Raw genomic sequence first — 19,360 nt, forward strand, 5'->3', positions numbered from 1 at the left:
TGTTAAACATGTCCAGTGTCTTATATTTTCATGAAGACTTTTACATCTAAATTTAATATTTCACGTATTTGCCTCAGTTAAAGCCATTTACTACAGCTCTGTGATGCTTAAAACAGTTCCTTTAAATAGTTAAATAGCAGTGTAACATCAGGCAGAAATTAGCCCACAACAACAACTGTAAGAGGAGGTTGTGTTTTTTTTTTTCTCTGCGTTTCATTTTTAGCCTCAAAACTGCTCCTTTTACTCTGCTGGTAAATTGTCCAATGGCATTGCTTCTTCTTAGTATTTAAGCTTCAATTTTGGGTTATAGATTTAAGGATTTGTCTTCAGTCTTTTTAATAAATCTAACACATGTATTTATAGTATTAAAAGATGCACAGTACTTTGCAGATTGTTTTGCCTGCTTTTTTCTCTTTTATATAAACCCACCCAGGCATCCTTGTCTGAGATTATGGCGACTTTACTGCTTCATCGCCATCATACAACACTAATCGCATTAAAAAATGCCCTCTCTGGTGTTGTTTTTTCTAATGTGCATGAGTTTAAATGTCCCCTATTGTTCTGAGGCAGCCAGGTGGAAGAGCTAAAGTGTTTCTTTCACATTATAAAGACGCTGTGGGTGTCGGAGGCTGATGGAGCCACAAAGTCCACCGGCTCAGATGACATGATGAGAGAGACAGGCAGGACACCAGTTCTGGGCCTCGTTACTCGAGCTCCATTAAGCTTCACGCTTAAATTATACCCTAATACCTGTTGTCACGGTGATGCACACGGCTGCAATCGTTTATCCGGGCCACAGGGGCTAGACACTGCCCACGTCTTCAACACCACCAGCACCAAGCACACAAACATCCACACATGCTACAACCAACACTCTTCAACATTATAGCCTGAAGCTCACACACACACACACACACACACACACACACACACACACACACAGACAAACAGGCTGCTCTGAATGCATACAAATGCATAAATACATACTAGCACATTATCTGAGGCCCAGTTCGGTCTTGTGCCCCTTTTCATGACACTGAGGGCAACCTGACATGTCAGTCTCGTGTTTGAATCCAGGATACTGGATGCCACCTGTCACAGCAGGTCAGAACTCGTGACATTTTTGTGCTACACAAGGCTGTGTGAATGCATTTGCATAGATAGAAAAGCACACACAAAGTTACAACAGTAATGGAAGACATATGTATTATTTTTACTCTGACCTATATACGCTTAATTTGAAGTTAAGCTGTTTTTTAATTGTAAGTTTCAAGTACCAAGCAAAACAGATTTAGAAATAAACTTTTTTTTTTCTATTCTCTCAAAGGGCAGAAATTTTAAAACCCACACAAAGTGAGTAGGTCAGCCACTTATCACATGCCAAGTACTGTTCGGTCAAGATTAAAATGTTGGCTTGTAAAAAGACCTAAATGCAGATGACTCACTCATGTTGAGTGAACATAAAGGATATAATAAGTCCAAGGCATTTGAATACTTTCCCCTTAAACCACTGCTTGACCAGTCTCATTTTGTGTCATATTTGCACACACATGAACTTTTCACTTCAGTTTCACTTTCAGGTCTATTTGGTCCATCACACCAAATTCCGAAACATATCAAATTAAACACTAAGGGTTAATACTTTTTCAAGGCGCTACGTAAACTTTTACCGTGTTTACAATCAAAAGTTCTGGAAGGACAATTTCACAAGAGTGGTGGGATGATTTTCAAAATGACCTGCCCTGGTCAGTGACTCTTATCCAGTCTGGTGACTTTATGAGAGTAATTTATCTCCCTCCCTACGTAAATACTGAAAGCTGAAATTACCTCCTGTTTTTCTGTGAACTTGCTGCTTGTCCTATAATTTACTGTCACTTTATTTAATCAGGTAGTTTCATTGAAGTTTATTTCTAGGACACCTGAGAACGTTCACAAGTATGCAATCAGCAAATGGACATATAACGACTAAACTCGGATGAACATATGAAAAAATGATCAAACACAACAAATTAAACGTGTTTTAAAGGAAACATAATTGTGAGAATCCCTGACATGCTAATCTAATATGAATAAACACAATACAAGCTTTGGTTTTAGATACAAAGCACATCTCAAAGTGCACTTCACATTGTGATACTCAGTAGGGTTCAGAATATACTTATTTAGTTCAGTTTAGTAATGCTTGACTGTAATTTCTAGGACAATGTGTCAGTTTATCCATGTTTGTGTCTTTATGTTTGTGAGGACCACTTTGAGTTTTTGGGGTTGTGAGTGTAGACATTTTTGAAAAGTGACTCCATCTATTTTCCAGTCTTGCAGGTTCAAAAGACTTTTCGAACATCAAGACTTGATCACAGGATCAAAATTAAAACGGGATTTATCTCAGGCCTAATGCATTGTGTTACGTAATTGGTGGTCCTAACAAGTATAGTACTGTACATTGAAATGTATATGTGTGTGTGTTCTGACACTCAACCAGTCTGTTTTATCAGAGCTCAGTCTTTCATCTCTGCAGCAGGCCTGAACGCAGCAGACAGACTGAGTGACGCTGACACTCTGGAGTCTCTCAACACATCAGCACACGTCCTCCGTACTTCGGTCCAAAAACTCTGAAATCTCCAGGCAGCATCCCGGCTGTCACACATGCACACAGTAAGAGACACACAGTCACTTTCATATGTACAGATATAAAGATGTCACATCCTCTCTTATTACTTTTAGTCGTGATGAATTTTAAGAGAGAGATATGACTTTATTTATACATAATCATTAAAAATATGCTTAAATTCTTGGAGGGAATAATATATTTTCCAATAAATTTCATTTGGTACACTTGTTCAACTACCCATTTAGGCAAATTTGAATCAGCCAGTCTACTGGGAGGAATTCAATCAATTTAAGCCTGTAAATATGCAGATATCATCAAGAAAAGCTGCTTAAAGGTTTATCTGATTTTTGGTTTTCCTTTTTGTTTGTTTGTTTGTGCCTTGGTGGGTGGGTTCTGGGGATTGGAGGGGGTTCTTATTAAGTCAGAGTCTTATCTGATAAATTACAGGATACATATATTGTTCAGCCAAACTGCAATGATGCATAGGGAAGATTTCAAATGAGAAATTGCAGTGACAAAGTACTGTATGTATCAGACTGATGAAAGAGTGGCAAAGAGTCAACATCCAATACGAAGCAACTGTTCCTGCCTTATTATTCTAACTGAGAGTGGGCTCACAACTGTCTACTGCATGTGAGACATTGATTACTCAGTACTTAAAACCACCTCAGAAAGTACAAAATATCCCTTTAAATTGACACCAAGTTTCAAATTGGGGAAGAAATTTGATTTAAGCGCCATTTGAATGTTGGGTATTGCCAGACAGACTGGTTTGAGCATTACATAAATTGTTGATCTACTGGAAAGTTTTACACACACGTTATGTTGAGCACTTAAAACCAAAGATTACAGAAGATTGAACAAAAATCATCACGTGGCACCACTGTCAGAATAGTACAGGAAGGTGATGCTGTGGTTAGTACAGGCTTGCCAAAATCAAACAGTCAGACTTTATGGTGAAAACTTAACCTTATCCAGGAAAGAAATCTCAATCAAATAATTTCATAATACGAAGCCTTTCTTTTGGAAGCAGTTCCCTTAAAACATTTGGTTTCATCTGAAATCTTCAAAGCAGCTCACATGAAGTTGGCACTGCAATGATCACTTTTGAAAATGAATAAAAGATAAGGCTTTGAGGAAAAGAAAGAAGTGAAAGCTGTAAGGAGAAAACTGTAGATGTAACTCACCCCATATCTGGAAATTTGATAAGGTGACAGGCATATGCATTTTTTATGGAAATCAGATGTATGTCAGTTTGCACCCAAGATACCAGAACAATATACATTTTAGATCCCCAATAACTCTACTATCACATCTTGCAATACTAACCATTAATGACCATTTTCCCTGTAAAATGAATGTCATCAAACAGTTTAATAAGAATTATTTCTAAATAGTGATCAACACTGATACTGACGTTAAAATCAAGATTGAAAACCCGCTGCAGGAGGAGAAGAAATAAGTCTGATCACACCTCAGTGCATTGCTCAATAGAAATTACGCTCATTATCTATTGGGGAGTGTAAGGATTGCTAATCGTTTCAAAGCTCTATACAACAAAAATCTGACAGCTGTTGCTTATGCAGAAAGTAAATCTCAGCAGTTGATTGGTAATAATAATTTACTGCATTGTTTCAAATAAAGATCGGTCTTTTTGCTATGTATAAACACGATTTTATATTAAGTACTACTACTTTTATTTGTAGTCACAGTGAGACAGTGTCATAGCCTTTACTGCTCTGTTTTTACTTGGCAAGCTCTACTTTAAGTGTAAAAAAGAGCAGGAAAACACATCATTTGGGAGCTCAACCTGGGAGTCCAACACACAAAGCCACCTGACTGCTCTGTGGACGACTCAGTATTGTGCTGACAGGGGAACGCAGTAGCCTCTATAAACTGGGTCGAAGAGGGTAAAACTGCCCGAGGACAGCTTGGCTGACACCCCACATCTAAATCAGCATGTTGGGCACCGGTGCACGACAAAGAATTATGGAGCAAAAATGCAAGTAAGGAGAAACTGCATGCATTATATGTTTTAATATTCAGTGTTTGCGGAATGGATGAGATCAGTGTGGTGGAGCAGAGCCATTTGGCCTCCCTTCAAAGCAATGGATACGTGAAGGGTACCGAACTGCCAAGGTTCAAACAAGAACTGCTTAGTAGTTTCCAGATGAATCCTCACCTGCAGGTTCTCATTCTGTAAATCTAAAGATCTTTCAATCTTTGAAGTTTCTGGCTGTTCAACAGACAGTTGGGGGGAATCTAACTTAAATCTTAAATCTTACTCTAATAGTAAGTTTTTTCTTTTTTTTTAAGACTCAAAATCTTCATAGGAATCAGATCAGATCAATCAGTTTTAAATGTGCACTTACAGCCATTTCACAGCAGGTCCCAACCAGCACAGACCCAGAGGCTCAAAAAGTCAGTTGAAGGCTACCAGGAAGCTCAGTTTGAGGTGGCTGCCAACACTTTTTTATAAAGTAAATAATAAAAAAAGACAAAAAAAATGACCACAAAGTGTAGGAAAAAGTGAGTTTTGAACCACTTTCACATAGTGTGAAGTCAAATTGTGTCTCTTTTATGTCTCCTCATCTTCCTGTCAGAGAGTGATTGGCCTTTTGTGCCCAGGGGCCCGTGGTCTAATAATCCATCCACAACAACGCTGTAAATGTGCGTAAAGAATTAATAGAGAAACGACTTTGAAAGAGATTATGGTCACTGCAACCCCCCCCCTTCAAATCTGCAGTTTCTTTATGGGGTGGCAACACTGTGACTTTGTGAAAAATGTATTTGTCCTCTCTCTGAGTATAAATATATTTTAGGTGTAGCAAAAGCCAATTTGATTCAGCCTGAGGTGGACCAATAAGCAGGTTTTCCATGAAGTAAAAACCAGGAATAGCTCCACTAATGCAAGTCAAAAGGGAAATTCTGACTGTGAAAATAAGACTAAAATAACTTTGGAGGATTGGAGGACGGAAGGATTACAGTGACCAGAAAAAGACATACAGTCACTCAGTACATAAACAAAGTCTCTATGGAAATAGTCTCGGTGCTCAGTGATCAGAAAGGGATCCAAATATCACGTACAGAGAGCTCCTGTCACTGGTTCTGTGTGCATGCACAGCAAACAAGACAATATTCCAATAATGCAAACACGAGTTTTATATATCATCATCATATTTCTTTTTACATGTTAAAAAGCATAGTCGTGGTGACCTAAAACCAATGATGTAGTGAAGCCCAGATAAGACTCTTTCTTAGAGTTTGTGACTATCATCCACATGCAAACAGTTTTAGGCTCTAAGATAGTTTGAAAAACGAATTCCAAGGTGAAGATCTTCATTTACTACAACTGTAGCATTCATGTGTGGACTGAAACTGGGGCTTTTGGCTTGCAGTGTCAGATTGTAGACAGTTACTCTTTGTTTTTGACTTCAGAACATGTGCCAAATTTCCCTTTGGTGGCATGGCACCAAAGAGACTTTACTTTTATATTGCTGGTACTAGCCTTGTTAATGGCTCCTTTTACACATTTGCACATAACTATACCCTTATTCTAGTACTCCAGATGCGCTAGTTTACTGCTACGTAATCCAACACAGAACCAGGGACTAACATCCCCAGTTTATTAAGAAGACTACATCAGATCTCCAGTTATTGTGACAACTTTAAGAATAAATTGGTTGTAGTGAGCTGCTTTCCCTTGACATTAGGGTTCAGAACTATGATGACATCACCTGTCCGTGCTGTCAGAAAAGTTGCTCACTTTTAAGATGAGTTGAAATGGCGTATGGCAGTGAGCGCCATGTTGTCAGTTCTAGTGATTTGGACAAAAAAATTAGTATTTTGTACCCCTGCGTTCATGCACTAAGCTGTCACTGTAGAACTTGTGTAGTTCTGGTTTTGTTTCTGACCAGAAGAATATATTATCAGACCATATTTCATGCCAAACTGTAATATTCTCAGTTATATGCAGAAAATCAACGATGGCTCAAAATCTCTAACTGAAAATAATTGTATATTAAAAGCTGCAACAAAGCCTTTTTACAGGCTTTGATGCTTGGTTCTTTGTCTTATCTAACTGTGCTTGCTTGGTTGAGCGAATGCTTCAAAACCTGCGTAGCTGAATCATCATCTTCTACATCCCACAATCACTTGTTGTCTCAGAGTACAGAAAATCTAAATTCAACCAGATCCGGGCACAGAGCTGGAGTCTCTGGTGACAGTGGCAGAGAGAAGGACCCTGGACAAACTGCTGTCCATACTGGACAACATCCACCACCCTCCGCACAACACCTTCATCAGGCAGAGGAGTGTGTTCAGTGGCAGACTGCTGTCTCAATCCTGCTCCACCAACAGACTCAAGAACTCTTTTGTCCCTCTGGCCATGGTCACTTTATATTTTTAAATAGTTTATAGTTGTATGAAACATTTTTATTGTGTGTTACTGCTACTGGATGCTTGAATTTCCTTTGGGATCAATAATGTATCTATCTATCTATCTATCTATCTATCTATCTATCTATCTATCTATCTATCTATCTATCTATCTATCTATCTAAGATGACAAAATGTCATCTGCTGCTGATTTGACCTTTATTGCTTTGTGTTTATAATATGGTAAGTGATTTCATGAAGGCAGAAAGGAAGCACATTTAGTCCTCTGTGTTTATTTTACATTGAGTTGCTGCTTTGACTTTAATTAGGGTGGAATTAATTCAGATTTATGCCAAATGTGTCAGCATATCCATGTTTTAAGATACAGTTCTAGGACTTTAGAGAATTACTTGCCTTTTAAAATACATACACTTTATCATCCAAATTTGAAAAGAATTTAGCTAGTGTTGACTCTCCATCCTACGCTCTATATTATTTTCATCTTCTCCGCATATTTTCTTTTGGAAGAGGATCCCAAAGTGCAATTTTACCCTCTCACAAAATAACAACAAGAAATTAAGTTTTTTGTTTTTGCCCCCAGACTCACATAAATACCAAACACTTCAGTATTACATACATATAAAGGAGGTGTGTTGTTGAGAAAATGAGGTCGGCTGCAATGTTTTGAACACACTCCTCTCTGTCTCTGTCTAACCTTTAGAATCCTGCCGACACTCAGATTAACTCTCAGTGAGGGTAAATCCTGGACGACAGCTCACACACACACACAGACGTGTGCAAAGGCAAAGTAATACAGCACGAGCACACACACACACACACACACAATGCCTCAGTCTCTTTCTCAATCTCTCGCAGACACACACACGCTTAAAGTAGCATCTCAAACACAGACACACACAAGCTCTCAATCTGTCTTTAACTCTCTAGTGTACGCATGTGCACACACACACACATGGCTGTTCTAGTACTACTACTTTGAAAATGTGCATAGACAAGCTCTCTAGTTTCCTCAGACACACACACACACACACACACACAGACCCATCCTGAACTTTTGGGATCTGTGGGTAAAAAGCTGACTTGATGCGACGGGAGGTGTGCAGACTCGGCAGAACGGCAGTTCTGCAGATGGTTGATGCGAACCTGCAGCAGCTGTCAGATCTCTGTCAGAAACCGTCACCACGCTCTTTATTCTACAAGCTCTGCCTCCCCCCACACCCATCCTCCACCCCGCCTCTCCCCACAGGAGTTTGTCAAACCTCAACCTAATCATCCATGTGGGCCTCAAAAATGAAAAAAAAAGTATCTTTTCAATACTGCACCAGATGAGTCGCTCTTTATATGCGTCAAGTTATGCATCAATAATGTTACAATTTAGAGGATGTTTTTGTCTATTCTGTTGGTAATAATCAATTAATTTACATCAGCAATGGACCACATGAATAGTTATGATGCAGGACTAGTTTTTAGTAAAGAACCCAAGAAGTATAATCAACATACTAGCATGTTTTTTGCCAACTTTCTTGTTATTCCAGACTACGGTATTACTGTTTGGTTCATTGTTAGTGTTTGATTGATAAGATAAGCGTAAAGAATGACGAAGCAATACAAAACCCACCACTGAGTATCGACACTTAAGACACTAGATGGTGTAGAGAGCTGAATATTTATCACAAAACTTGATGGAGACCAAAAGGACTGAAAATTATACTTAAAGTAGGTTCATCAGGTAAACATGCACGTACTTTCTTGGTTAGAATTACTGGAAAACTTTATAAAAGCCAAATTCAGAATAGCTGCAGAACTGAATGCAAATGAGCCAACTTTGCATAATAACAATAACTTGGCTTACCAGCACTTTTCTAAATGCTTTAGTCTGAAGGAATGCTTTAGTTCCTTGAGATGTAAATAAAATGCTCCACTGGACTTCATATGAGGTCCTTTCTTCACGTGATAAACCAGGAGGAAAGGACCTTTCTGCTAAAGTTAATTATGATTCTTCTAACTTCATCTATCTGCAGCTGTTACTGTCAACTTGAATTCAAAATGATAAAGATACTTAGATACATAAAATGCATACTTGCTGAATTTCTCCACTTGTACTCTATTTTCAGTTTGTCACTGTTACCCATTGTTTATTGGGTAGTTGATATTTTAGGGAAAAAAAGACCTCGGGCCAGATGCATAAAATTGCGTATAGACTCATGACTAAAACTGTGCATATTCACAAAAGCAGAGATGTGCATAGGCATTCTTTTCGCCAGATTAATAAAACTGAAAACTATACGCAGATGCACAAACCTGATTTTCACTCCCATTTTTAGACATGAACAGTAGCAGACACTCCCCTAATGTGTTATTTACATATGAAGACATTGTTTGCACCAATACTCAATAGGCAGGGTAATTAAAGGAACATTAAAGAAGATGCAGAGTTTTTATCAGTGAAGCAGAGAAAAAGGAAATCACGTTTTACCAGTGACCTAAACGCACATCAGCTCGCACATAACATCAGGGGTACAGTGGAGGACCAACCAGTTTTATCTGCAGTGGAAGAATACACAGCTTGTATAGTATGAAGTCTATGTGGATATGATCAGCAGGGAGACATAGGTGTATAGATAAATCATTGCATGTTTGTTGTTCTCTGAAATAGCCCTGTGGAGGCCTATGAAACAGTTTTTAATTTTCCCAAACACTGTCTAAATATTCTTTTTTTATGTCTCATTTGAGAGGTCTTCCCTTGCCATTAGGCATAAGGCATGGCTGAGGTAATCTATTGCACCCACAGTAATTGTAAATGGGAAAACTGACTATGAGATACAATACCAGAAAAAAACAGTCACAGAGGAAAATCTCCGAAACGATCCCTTTTTGTTTTATGATAAATTATGTGGCCTGTTTTTCCATTTCCCCCTTAATATCGGAGTTACATTGATATAAAAAACGTGAACAAAAATGGTCTGAAGAGTGCCTGATTATCAATGCATAATATTTCTTTGTAAATACCAGTTTATGTGGAGGCAAATGCAGGCATATGTAAGTTTTTGTAAGTACATATTATTCATGCATCTGGCTACTGGTCTCTAAACTTCCCCCGTTTTCTAGTTTGATCCAATATCAGCCAAAGACTCCAGTGTCAAAGTCCAGGTGCCAGGGACACCCTCAGAGGTCCTGAGGACTCTGAGCTATTCTGGCATCACGACTTGGACCACCATTTTGTGCTGGATATTCAAAGTGCTAAAGTCAAACATAAAAAATTCTGAAAGACCTGAATTTCCCATCATACCTTCTTGGGGTACTAGATAGGATGTGAGTCACTCCAACATCCAGTCTGACCTTCAACCAACAGAAGAAGACAAAGAAGTAGAAGTTAGTGCTGTTAGTGCTGTAGGGCTGGCAGTAGCAGATGAACAATCTGCCAGCTAACAGAGCACGGAAACGAATGATAGTCGATGGAAAAACCTACGTTGTAGCTGTAACGTTTCTCAGTTGATTCGCCAATGCCATCTCGCTTTTAAGCACATAATGAGGTGATGAGCTGCTTCTGTTTGGTGTGTGTGATTTACCATCGAGGACCAGCAACGAGTTAATGAGTTATATTTTTTGCCAATAAGGCAGAACCCATGCCTGAAAGGGGCTACAGTGTAAATATTTTTGCTACCATGTTTGTGATAAATTTAGGTTTTGGTATAATGTCGACTGTTAATTTTACAAATGCAGTTGTTTTAGTGTGACCAGCCCATGCAGTATCAGCGATAAGATCAAAATGAGCACATGCTTGTCGTATTGCTAGTTATTAGTTAGCTATTTTCTTGGAGATTTTTCACTTGAACTGAAAGGAGCCAGTTGTAGTTCTGACAATTGTTTATATAGCAGGAATTCACAACTTTAGTCATCTCAAGGCGCGTTAAAGATACAGTCTGATTTAATCCAATAATGATCCAATTAATTGTAATCCATTCAAATCAATTTAAATAAAATCCAAATTCATATAATGCCAATTAATAAGAAGTTGCTTCACTAATGAAACCAATGGATTGCACTTAATCCTCTCTTGGATTCAGTCCCCTGCCCCCCTGAACATTTCCCACTCTGTCACCCGGTAGGCTCAAGAGAGAGAGAGTCTGATAAAAATACCCCTTTGTGGTGATTATTTTTGTGGACCAAAGTTACAAAATCCATCTTTCACCTTAGGATTTACATCCAATAAAATGTTATCAAACCTATAAATGTACTTTTATTTGAATCAAATTGTGCATTAATGATTAAGGGCAATAGTCTGATATTTACTTCGAAGTTAAACTCATAGCTTTGCCACAGTGTCAGCTTATTTTTCTGTAAATCCAGAGCTCAAGCTTCCATGTAATTGATGCCTATGGCCGTAACACAAAATGTCCAACTACTGTGTTTAAAACTGTCAACAAGGCTCATCAAAATAGCTGCATTTGACAGATTTCTCTTCCTACGCGGTTAGACCCTCAGGACTGCTGTGAAGTTTGTCACACGCTCGAAAATACCTACCTGTTTGCAGAAAAACAAGAGGGTAATTTCAAGAGATAGTGGGGGCAAAAATAGGCATTCCAGAGCACAAACTTTAAGAAACCCCTTTGTTCTATATATGATGGACTTCTCAATGATGAGAAACTCTGATTATTGTGATCAGACCTTCAAGGTTATTCCCTTCACCCCCTCCTTTCTGCTCTTCCTCCCGATCTGATCATTCCAACTGGTTGTGCATTTGTTGTACCCACACAGAGAGTCTTGATTTTCCAACTCAGACTCTCTCAGAGGAAGACTGGAGACATGTTTATCTTCTGCAAGCACAGCACTCACACACAGCAAAGTAAAATTCATCACACAGTCTTTGAAAACTGCACATATTAACAGACACTGAGGGTTAGTATGATACCGGGGATTTTTCTCCTCAAAATTTGCCTGCAAGAGGGGTGAAGCGGTGTTGCTAATACACACATATATTCTTAATATACCGCATATAAACACACGCAAACAAGACGTACCTACAAAAGGGGATTATTATTATCACGTACACACACACACATGCGCAGGAAGCTTAAAATTATATTTTTCTTTACTCATCCAGTTGGGTATGCATATCATAGCACACTCAAAGACACATGACAAGGCTTATCAATGACTTGTACACGCACACACACAGAGACACATACAGGCACACGCACATCCATACGACAACATACACACACACATCCCTCTTGGTGTTTAATCTCAGGGGAAGGGGAGCAGACTGAGATAGTAAAGAGGAAGCAGGAATTGAGGATTTACAGCACCATCTCCCTCCTAAACAGCCTTCTTTATAACACACACTCCAGTCAGCACGTGAAGCTTGTTCAGCAGAAAGGATGGAGCCACATATGTCTGAAATATCCTTCCTCTGCAGTGGAGGGTTACTTCATCTGGAACAGATTGGTCATAACTAGAGATTTTTGAACGCCTCTCATGCTCCCAGAGTTAGATGAGTAGATTTCACTCATTTCTTTGAAAGACCATCTCTAGGATAATGGTAGCCTAGCTCAGTATCAAGTCTACGGGGGAGCTCAAAGTAGAAATAGGAGAGAAATACATTGTGATATCCTTAAATTAAGGACTTTTGATATACTGTACAGTCCTTCCAAAACAGTGGTCAAAGAATTGTGACAGTGCAACTTCAGTTACATCCAGTAAATGGTAAAACAGTATGGACGCAAATACAAAAAAAATAATCTCTGAGAGCATCTGCCACACAACCTGTGACAGCTATAACTCACACTCACTTCTTGGCACATTTTGTTTCTGATTTATTTGTGCAGTAAAGATGACATGGCATGATTAATTAACTGAGTTTATTCAGTGGCAGCAAAAAAAGGTAAAGCATGGCTAATGCTTTAGGATGACAGGGTCTCTGAATGCAGCATTTTCTGCAGAAAGTATTCATCATGCTGTGTGATCATCATGTTTCACCTGCCATTAAGTGTACATGTGGAAAAGTTGTAGCCCCGCTGACATCTATTTGGATCTGTATATCAGCTTGTGCATGTAATGTTTAATGTATCAGTGCTAGTGATAGCACCAGGTTGTTTACACTGGTGAAGGATCCAGATGTTGGACAGATATAAGATAAAAAATACAGAAACAAAGACATTTAATGAGTCAGTGAAGCGCAGTCAGTAGTAAAGGGGCAATGTACAGAATCCAAAAACTGTTTAATGATAAAAACTCCAGAAGCAAAATAAGAAGATAGTTGGGTGAAATACTTGTCTGGGTTTTTACCCCCTTTTTTTAGTTTTAACAATACACAAAATTAAATTACATGCTGATTCATCAAAGGAACCTTTTATGCCTTCGTTCCAAGTATCTCTATTAACTTATCTTTTTTTTTTAACTCTCTCTGCATTATTTAACTCCTGCTTTTATCCAGGACAAAACAAGGTTTAATGTGCTCTGTCTCATTAGCACATTCGTTTTAGCAGACACGTAAGTCTCACAACGATAAAATACACACATAAACTCTATGCCTCAAACACGAGGGAAGCAGGAAATTCAGAAAATACTAAAGTAAAAAGTAGTAAACTCTCTGGCTCCATTGTGGGATCACGGGGTCTCTGGCAGCTTGCATACCGATCTGATAAACCAAACCTGCTACAGGTGATGCAAATGTATGAAACACACGTCTTCCTGGTGTATTATTTAATTGTAATACAGAAAACAATACTACAAATAACAAGTTCATATTTTTTTGTCTAATTTATTTGTTTATTTTAATTTATAACCAAATTTATTGATGTCAGAAAATATAAAGACAAGTCTCTTGTAATACAGCACGAGCACACACACACACACACACACAATGCCTCAGTCTCTTTCTCAATCTCTCGCAGACACACACACGCTTAAAGTAGCATCTCAAACACAGACACACACAAGCTCTCAATCTGTCTTTAACCCTCTAGTGTACGCATGTGCACACACACACACGGCTGTTCTAGTACTACTACTTTGAAAATGTGCATAGACAAGCTCTCTAGTTTCCTCAGACACACACACACACACACACACACACACAGACCCATCCTGAACTTTTGGGATCTGTGGGTAAAAAGCTGACTTGATGCGACGGGAGGTGTGCAGACTCTTGTCACTCTGAACATATGACACAAAACAAACTGGTAAACATAAAAAAACCAGCACTGTGGCAAGAGCAAATATGTCTGCAAATTAATATGAAACAAGAAGTCTGCGTTAAGATGACTAAAGTCCAAACAGTCCAAACACAAACTTTTCTTTTGCCCTGATGACTCAGCTGCAAATAATTTGATGTCCATCCAAGACTTGAAGTACTCCGACTGTCAGGTATATTGGGTTGTCCAACAAACTTTCCAATTTTCTCTTATCTCTGGTTATTTTTACTTTGTAATGCACCTTTAAACCTCTACATCCAGCATTCCATAATGCTGCTAAAATCAAGAATAGTTTGGGCAAAAATCGAATGATCCCTGTGGGGATATTGGATCTTTGTGTCTTTTTTGAAGTTATAACACAAAGAGCTTTTTACAAATTCACACCATGGGCAGGTGACAGATACTGTCACCTTTGTCTTATTTTGCTTCAGTAAAACTGAATAACAAACTTCCCTCTTTTAACAGCTGGACTTAGACTGTAATGATCAATCAACAGTCCAAAAAATTCAAGTTTCTTCGTACCATAGGGTCATAAGAGAACAGGCTGCTCACCGAACAGAACAAGTGTTTCCTGTCTCAGTTTTCCTTATAACGAACAGTTAGGATGTTATTTTACTTCAGTACACTGGTACTTTGTTATTTATTCATTTTTGGAGACTTTGATTGCGAAAGTATCAGGCTTAATCAGGATGTAAACTTTTTCTGTCCATGGCAGAGCTTTGCTAGCTTCCAGGTAACTTTGGTTACATACTGTAACAAAAGTGTGTAAGGCTGTAAGGCTTTCACAACTGGGTTTATCCCTCGCATGCATGCACAACGCTAAACAACTTTAGTCCATGCCCACCTATTGAGTGGGCCTCAACTCGGTCACACCTGGTGTATAAATTGGACTGAGACCGGACATTCGGCTCCCAAAACAACTTTTTCTTCAACCAATTAGGAGCTTGTGACCCCCAAGATTTAAAAGGACTGTGCCTTTTGTGGAATCTTGGGTTACAGAGCATAATTAACATTCTATTTCATCTATGCTTTAAGGTTATCGCTCGTGGGTAAAGTCGAAGCAGGATGGAGTCTATGCCTCACTTGTTCCATATAGTACTACAAATACACCTACTTACAATAACCCAAAAATCACTCTGTACCCCACTCAACAGGTCAGCCTGGACTAAATAGAAAAAGATCGCAGCTTTTGACTGGATTGCTTTTTTTCTTTTCTTTAAATAAACATAACTCCCCGTAATAACTCTTTGGATGTGTGGTAAAATGGTTTGAATTCAGCAGGCTTCAGTGCTAAAGCTATTGATCAGGCTGTACTGCAGGTGGTTTTGGAGCTGGTAAACAGCATTATTAATTACAGTGCATGTTAAGACATAAACACATCAAATACTTCTGTTTTACTTCATTATGTATTTTAACATGGACTGTCCCAGCAGTTTGGTGTGTGAGTGCAATGCCACTGTTGAATTTATTTTGATCAAGCACAGGTACAAATAGACTGTGCAGATGGAGAAGAAGAGTGTCATCAGACTTATGCTCAGTAAAGACAGAGCAGTTTGCACACCAAGCACAAGTTTTAAGTTTAAAGGAGAGAGTTTGCACCTTTCTTACTTTAATAGATTTTTTTTCAAGAGTTTTGTTGTCTTTAGCTTAAATTAGAAGAGTCACTCAGCTGTGTTCAATCTGAGCCCATGGGACATAAGAGCCATGCTCAGGTGCTCTCACTTAGCCTTTCTGATTGCTCACTGCATTTCACAAGTTGTGGTCAAGATGTGCAGGAACCATGGCAGCTCCCACCTTCACTACAGTATACTCCCACATACCATGGTATCCTGCACTATAGTGAAAAGAGCTAGAATTGGGAGATTTTTTAGGTACAATTTGACATTATATCTGCCTGTTGAGATGATTTTGCTCAGTTTTCCAGATTTTTGTCCCAACAGTTCATTTAATTTCAGCACACACAGTGAGTGAAGGTGTGAATGAGTTGCACACCTGACCCCTGATCAGTCTGTGTGCACGCCTGTCATTTGACACCGATGTAGACATGGCAACAGCAACCTCTTCATGCACATGTGTCTGCGCGCACGCATACACACACACACACACACACACACACACACACACACACACACACACACACACACACACACACACACACACACACACGCGCACACACACACACACGCACACACACACACTGACCTTCAGCACATTCAGTCACAAACCGACAGCTGGTGTCAAGCAACTCTGTGTGTGTGTATGCACTCGAGGAAACATTTTAATATAAACATTGCTGCATTTGACCAATTTGACAACTTAACGAGGTGTATGACAATTAAGATTTTTTTTGGGTTTTGTGTTCAGGTCAGGATATGAGGCTATGCGTCGAGGTTAGGATTAGTTCTGATGGGAGCAGGGGATTGTGTTAAATCAAAGATAGAAGTGTCAGCTTCAGGGATGTGTGTGCGTGTGTCCTATGGTTTTTCTGCCAAGAAGGTAAGAGAGCTCCCCCTGGAGACATTAAGTGAAAACGTGAAGACAGGACGCGTGACTTTTACCATCAATATGCAACTCCTATTTCAGCCTTGCCATGTGGATGCAAATTTAAACAAAACTTAGTGGGAAAGTGACAGTAACATTATGTACACAAAATTAAAGCCTCTAACAGTGGTGCATTGCTGTTTTTGATTGGAATAAACATTCTAGTTGTAAGAGACCCCTTTCACAGGATGTTTTTCACAATATTATGAACTATCTCTGATATAAAGGAAAAAATGACTGTATTTCAGTCATAAAAAAAATACATATTATCATTATCATACACATTATGATAGAGTCCCATCTTTTTTTCTGTTATTGGTGCATTTAAATTTTTTTTCCGTGTTTTGTGAAATTACAGTGTGCTTAGTTTTGTTTCACATTAGGGCCTCTATAAGAACAAGTGCACATGCAAAGATTTCTCTCGACATCTTTAGTTGTTTGCCTTAAAAGATGTAAACAGACAAATCCATACAAGTTCTGGAGCTCGGTTAAAAAAAAAAACTTTAATGTCTGTCATTTCACAAAACTAAGGTCATTTAAACTATAATATCTGTGGCTATGTAGGTCAACCCAGCACTTTCTGGCACAGGCATGGCCTCACAGAAATTAGCTCAATGTCATCGCCTTGCATGGTGTTAAAAACTAGTGCTAATTGAATGTGTAGCCTATCAGTTCTGCCCCAGGTGGCGATGAAGACGCCACAACTTCTGGCAAGATAATATTAATATATAATATCAATAGATATAATTAAGATATAATTAATATCAATTTTTGTTTTTTTATTTTTAGGGATCTCCTTTTTTTTAAGCCAGATTTTTAAAGTGTCTTAAAGTGTAAGTAACAAACAGCATGCCTGAACCAAGTGACTGAAAACAGAAGCAACAACAGCACAAAAGATTGGGGAACTAAACTCCAGTCCAGAATCAAATTAGAGCCTCTCTGTCTGAACTCAACCACCTTTAATAAAGGTCTCTGCAGAACAGCTGTAGGTGATCAGTCCAATTTGGCATTTTCCAATCAGCGAGCAATTGTTAATCACAAGAGATAATTGAATTATAACACTTATGCCTGCATGTGCTGCTAACAGGATTGTTGCTCATTGCTGAGACCTCATCAACTTTCTTTCAGGAAGGCAACTAGCAAGAAGTATTGTGACTTTTAGGATAAACATTAGCGACTTAATAAACAAGAGAGGCGCCACCATCCAGGATAAGATTGCTGGCCCAGCCACAGTCCCACCAGGACGAGAGAGAAGAGCCATTTCTGACTTTCTGACCAATCATTGTGTAAATACAATCGAAATCACAGTACGGACCCAGGCTTTAACTTAAGAGAATGATGAAACGGGAAAATATTTGATGAGAGCAGCTTAATTGAGATTGTGGCTGTATTAAAACAAGAAAACAAGACACAGAAGCAAACATGTAAAAAAATCAATGAATCAGTCAATGAATGGATTACATCCTTTAGCATAATTTTGTTACCTGTTTTTAAACAGACCTCTATGCATGTGCTGATGAATCAGCAGTTGTTTTTGAATTAAATATGTCATAGTTCCTTTCTCCCGTAGGTGTCAGTTACCTGTGTGTGCTACGTGGTTCTTTCAAATGATGATCTCACGTGTAAATTCTGGCAAAATGTCAAACGGCAGACAAAATAAATGCTGCAAAATAGCTGTTATGGACAAAAAAAGAATGAAAAAAAGCTATAAACTTCACGTTAGGAATAAAAGATGTCTACACTAACACACACACACACACACACACACACACACAAACACACACGGGTTATCTTCCAAAGCTTCACCTAAAGACAGATGTTTGGAACAGAGGAAAGAATCTGAGAGCACATCCAATCTGTATGATGAGAGGAGACAGACGGCTGGAAAGCAGCTTGCACAGACACATACTGATGTGACACTACTGTGCTCACATCACGTATCCCCTCACTTGCACACATCACTGATGTTTGTCACATCAGCCATCTGAACTACACGCATGATTGCTTAACTGTGTGTGGATGTGAATGTGTGGTGGATGGACAATTTGTCACTTTAAAGCAGACACAGCCAAATCAGACAGAAATGTGTTAAATCAGGTGTTAATCTGATCGCGTGTTTGTCTGTGTTTGGGTTACATGTATGACATGGTATCAGCATCTTGTTGTTTTTGCTTCTTCTGCTTTTATTTAAAAAAGATGTGCACACACAGACATAAAACTGACTCTTTTTAAAAAATAAAATGATCATATTTCCTGATAGAAAATGTTACTTTTGGTTTTACTTCTCCAATATTCTTATTTCTCATGGGTCTTCTGCTTTATCAGTTTTTATGATTTCATCGACCAAAAGCAACAAAGGACTCTGTTCTTCTCATAGATCAATGAATCATTTCTCCCTTGTTTTTACAAATTCACAAACTTAAAGGAACAGTAGCTGATAAACTTTTCCTTTCATTCCGTCTTCTCTTTCCCATCGCTTAATGTCCTCACCAACAGAGGAGTGACTCATCCATGAGCTGTGCTGAATCGTGGAAGAACTGCAACCTTTTATGTGAGCCAACATGGCACCAAAAGGAAAAACACTTTAAAATTTAATGTTTTTCAGGGAGAGCTATTA

Source organism: Odontesthes bonariensis, chromosome 5 (genome assembly GCF_027942865.1).
Source record: "Odontesthes bonariensis isolate fOdoBon6 chromosome 5, fOdoBon6.hap1, whole genome shotgun sequence".
NCBI classification, from domain to species: domain Eukaryota; kingdom Metazoa; phylum Chordata; class Actinopteri; order Atheriniformes; family Atherinopsidae; genus Odontesthes; species Odontesthes bonariensis.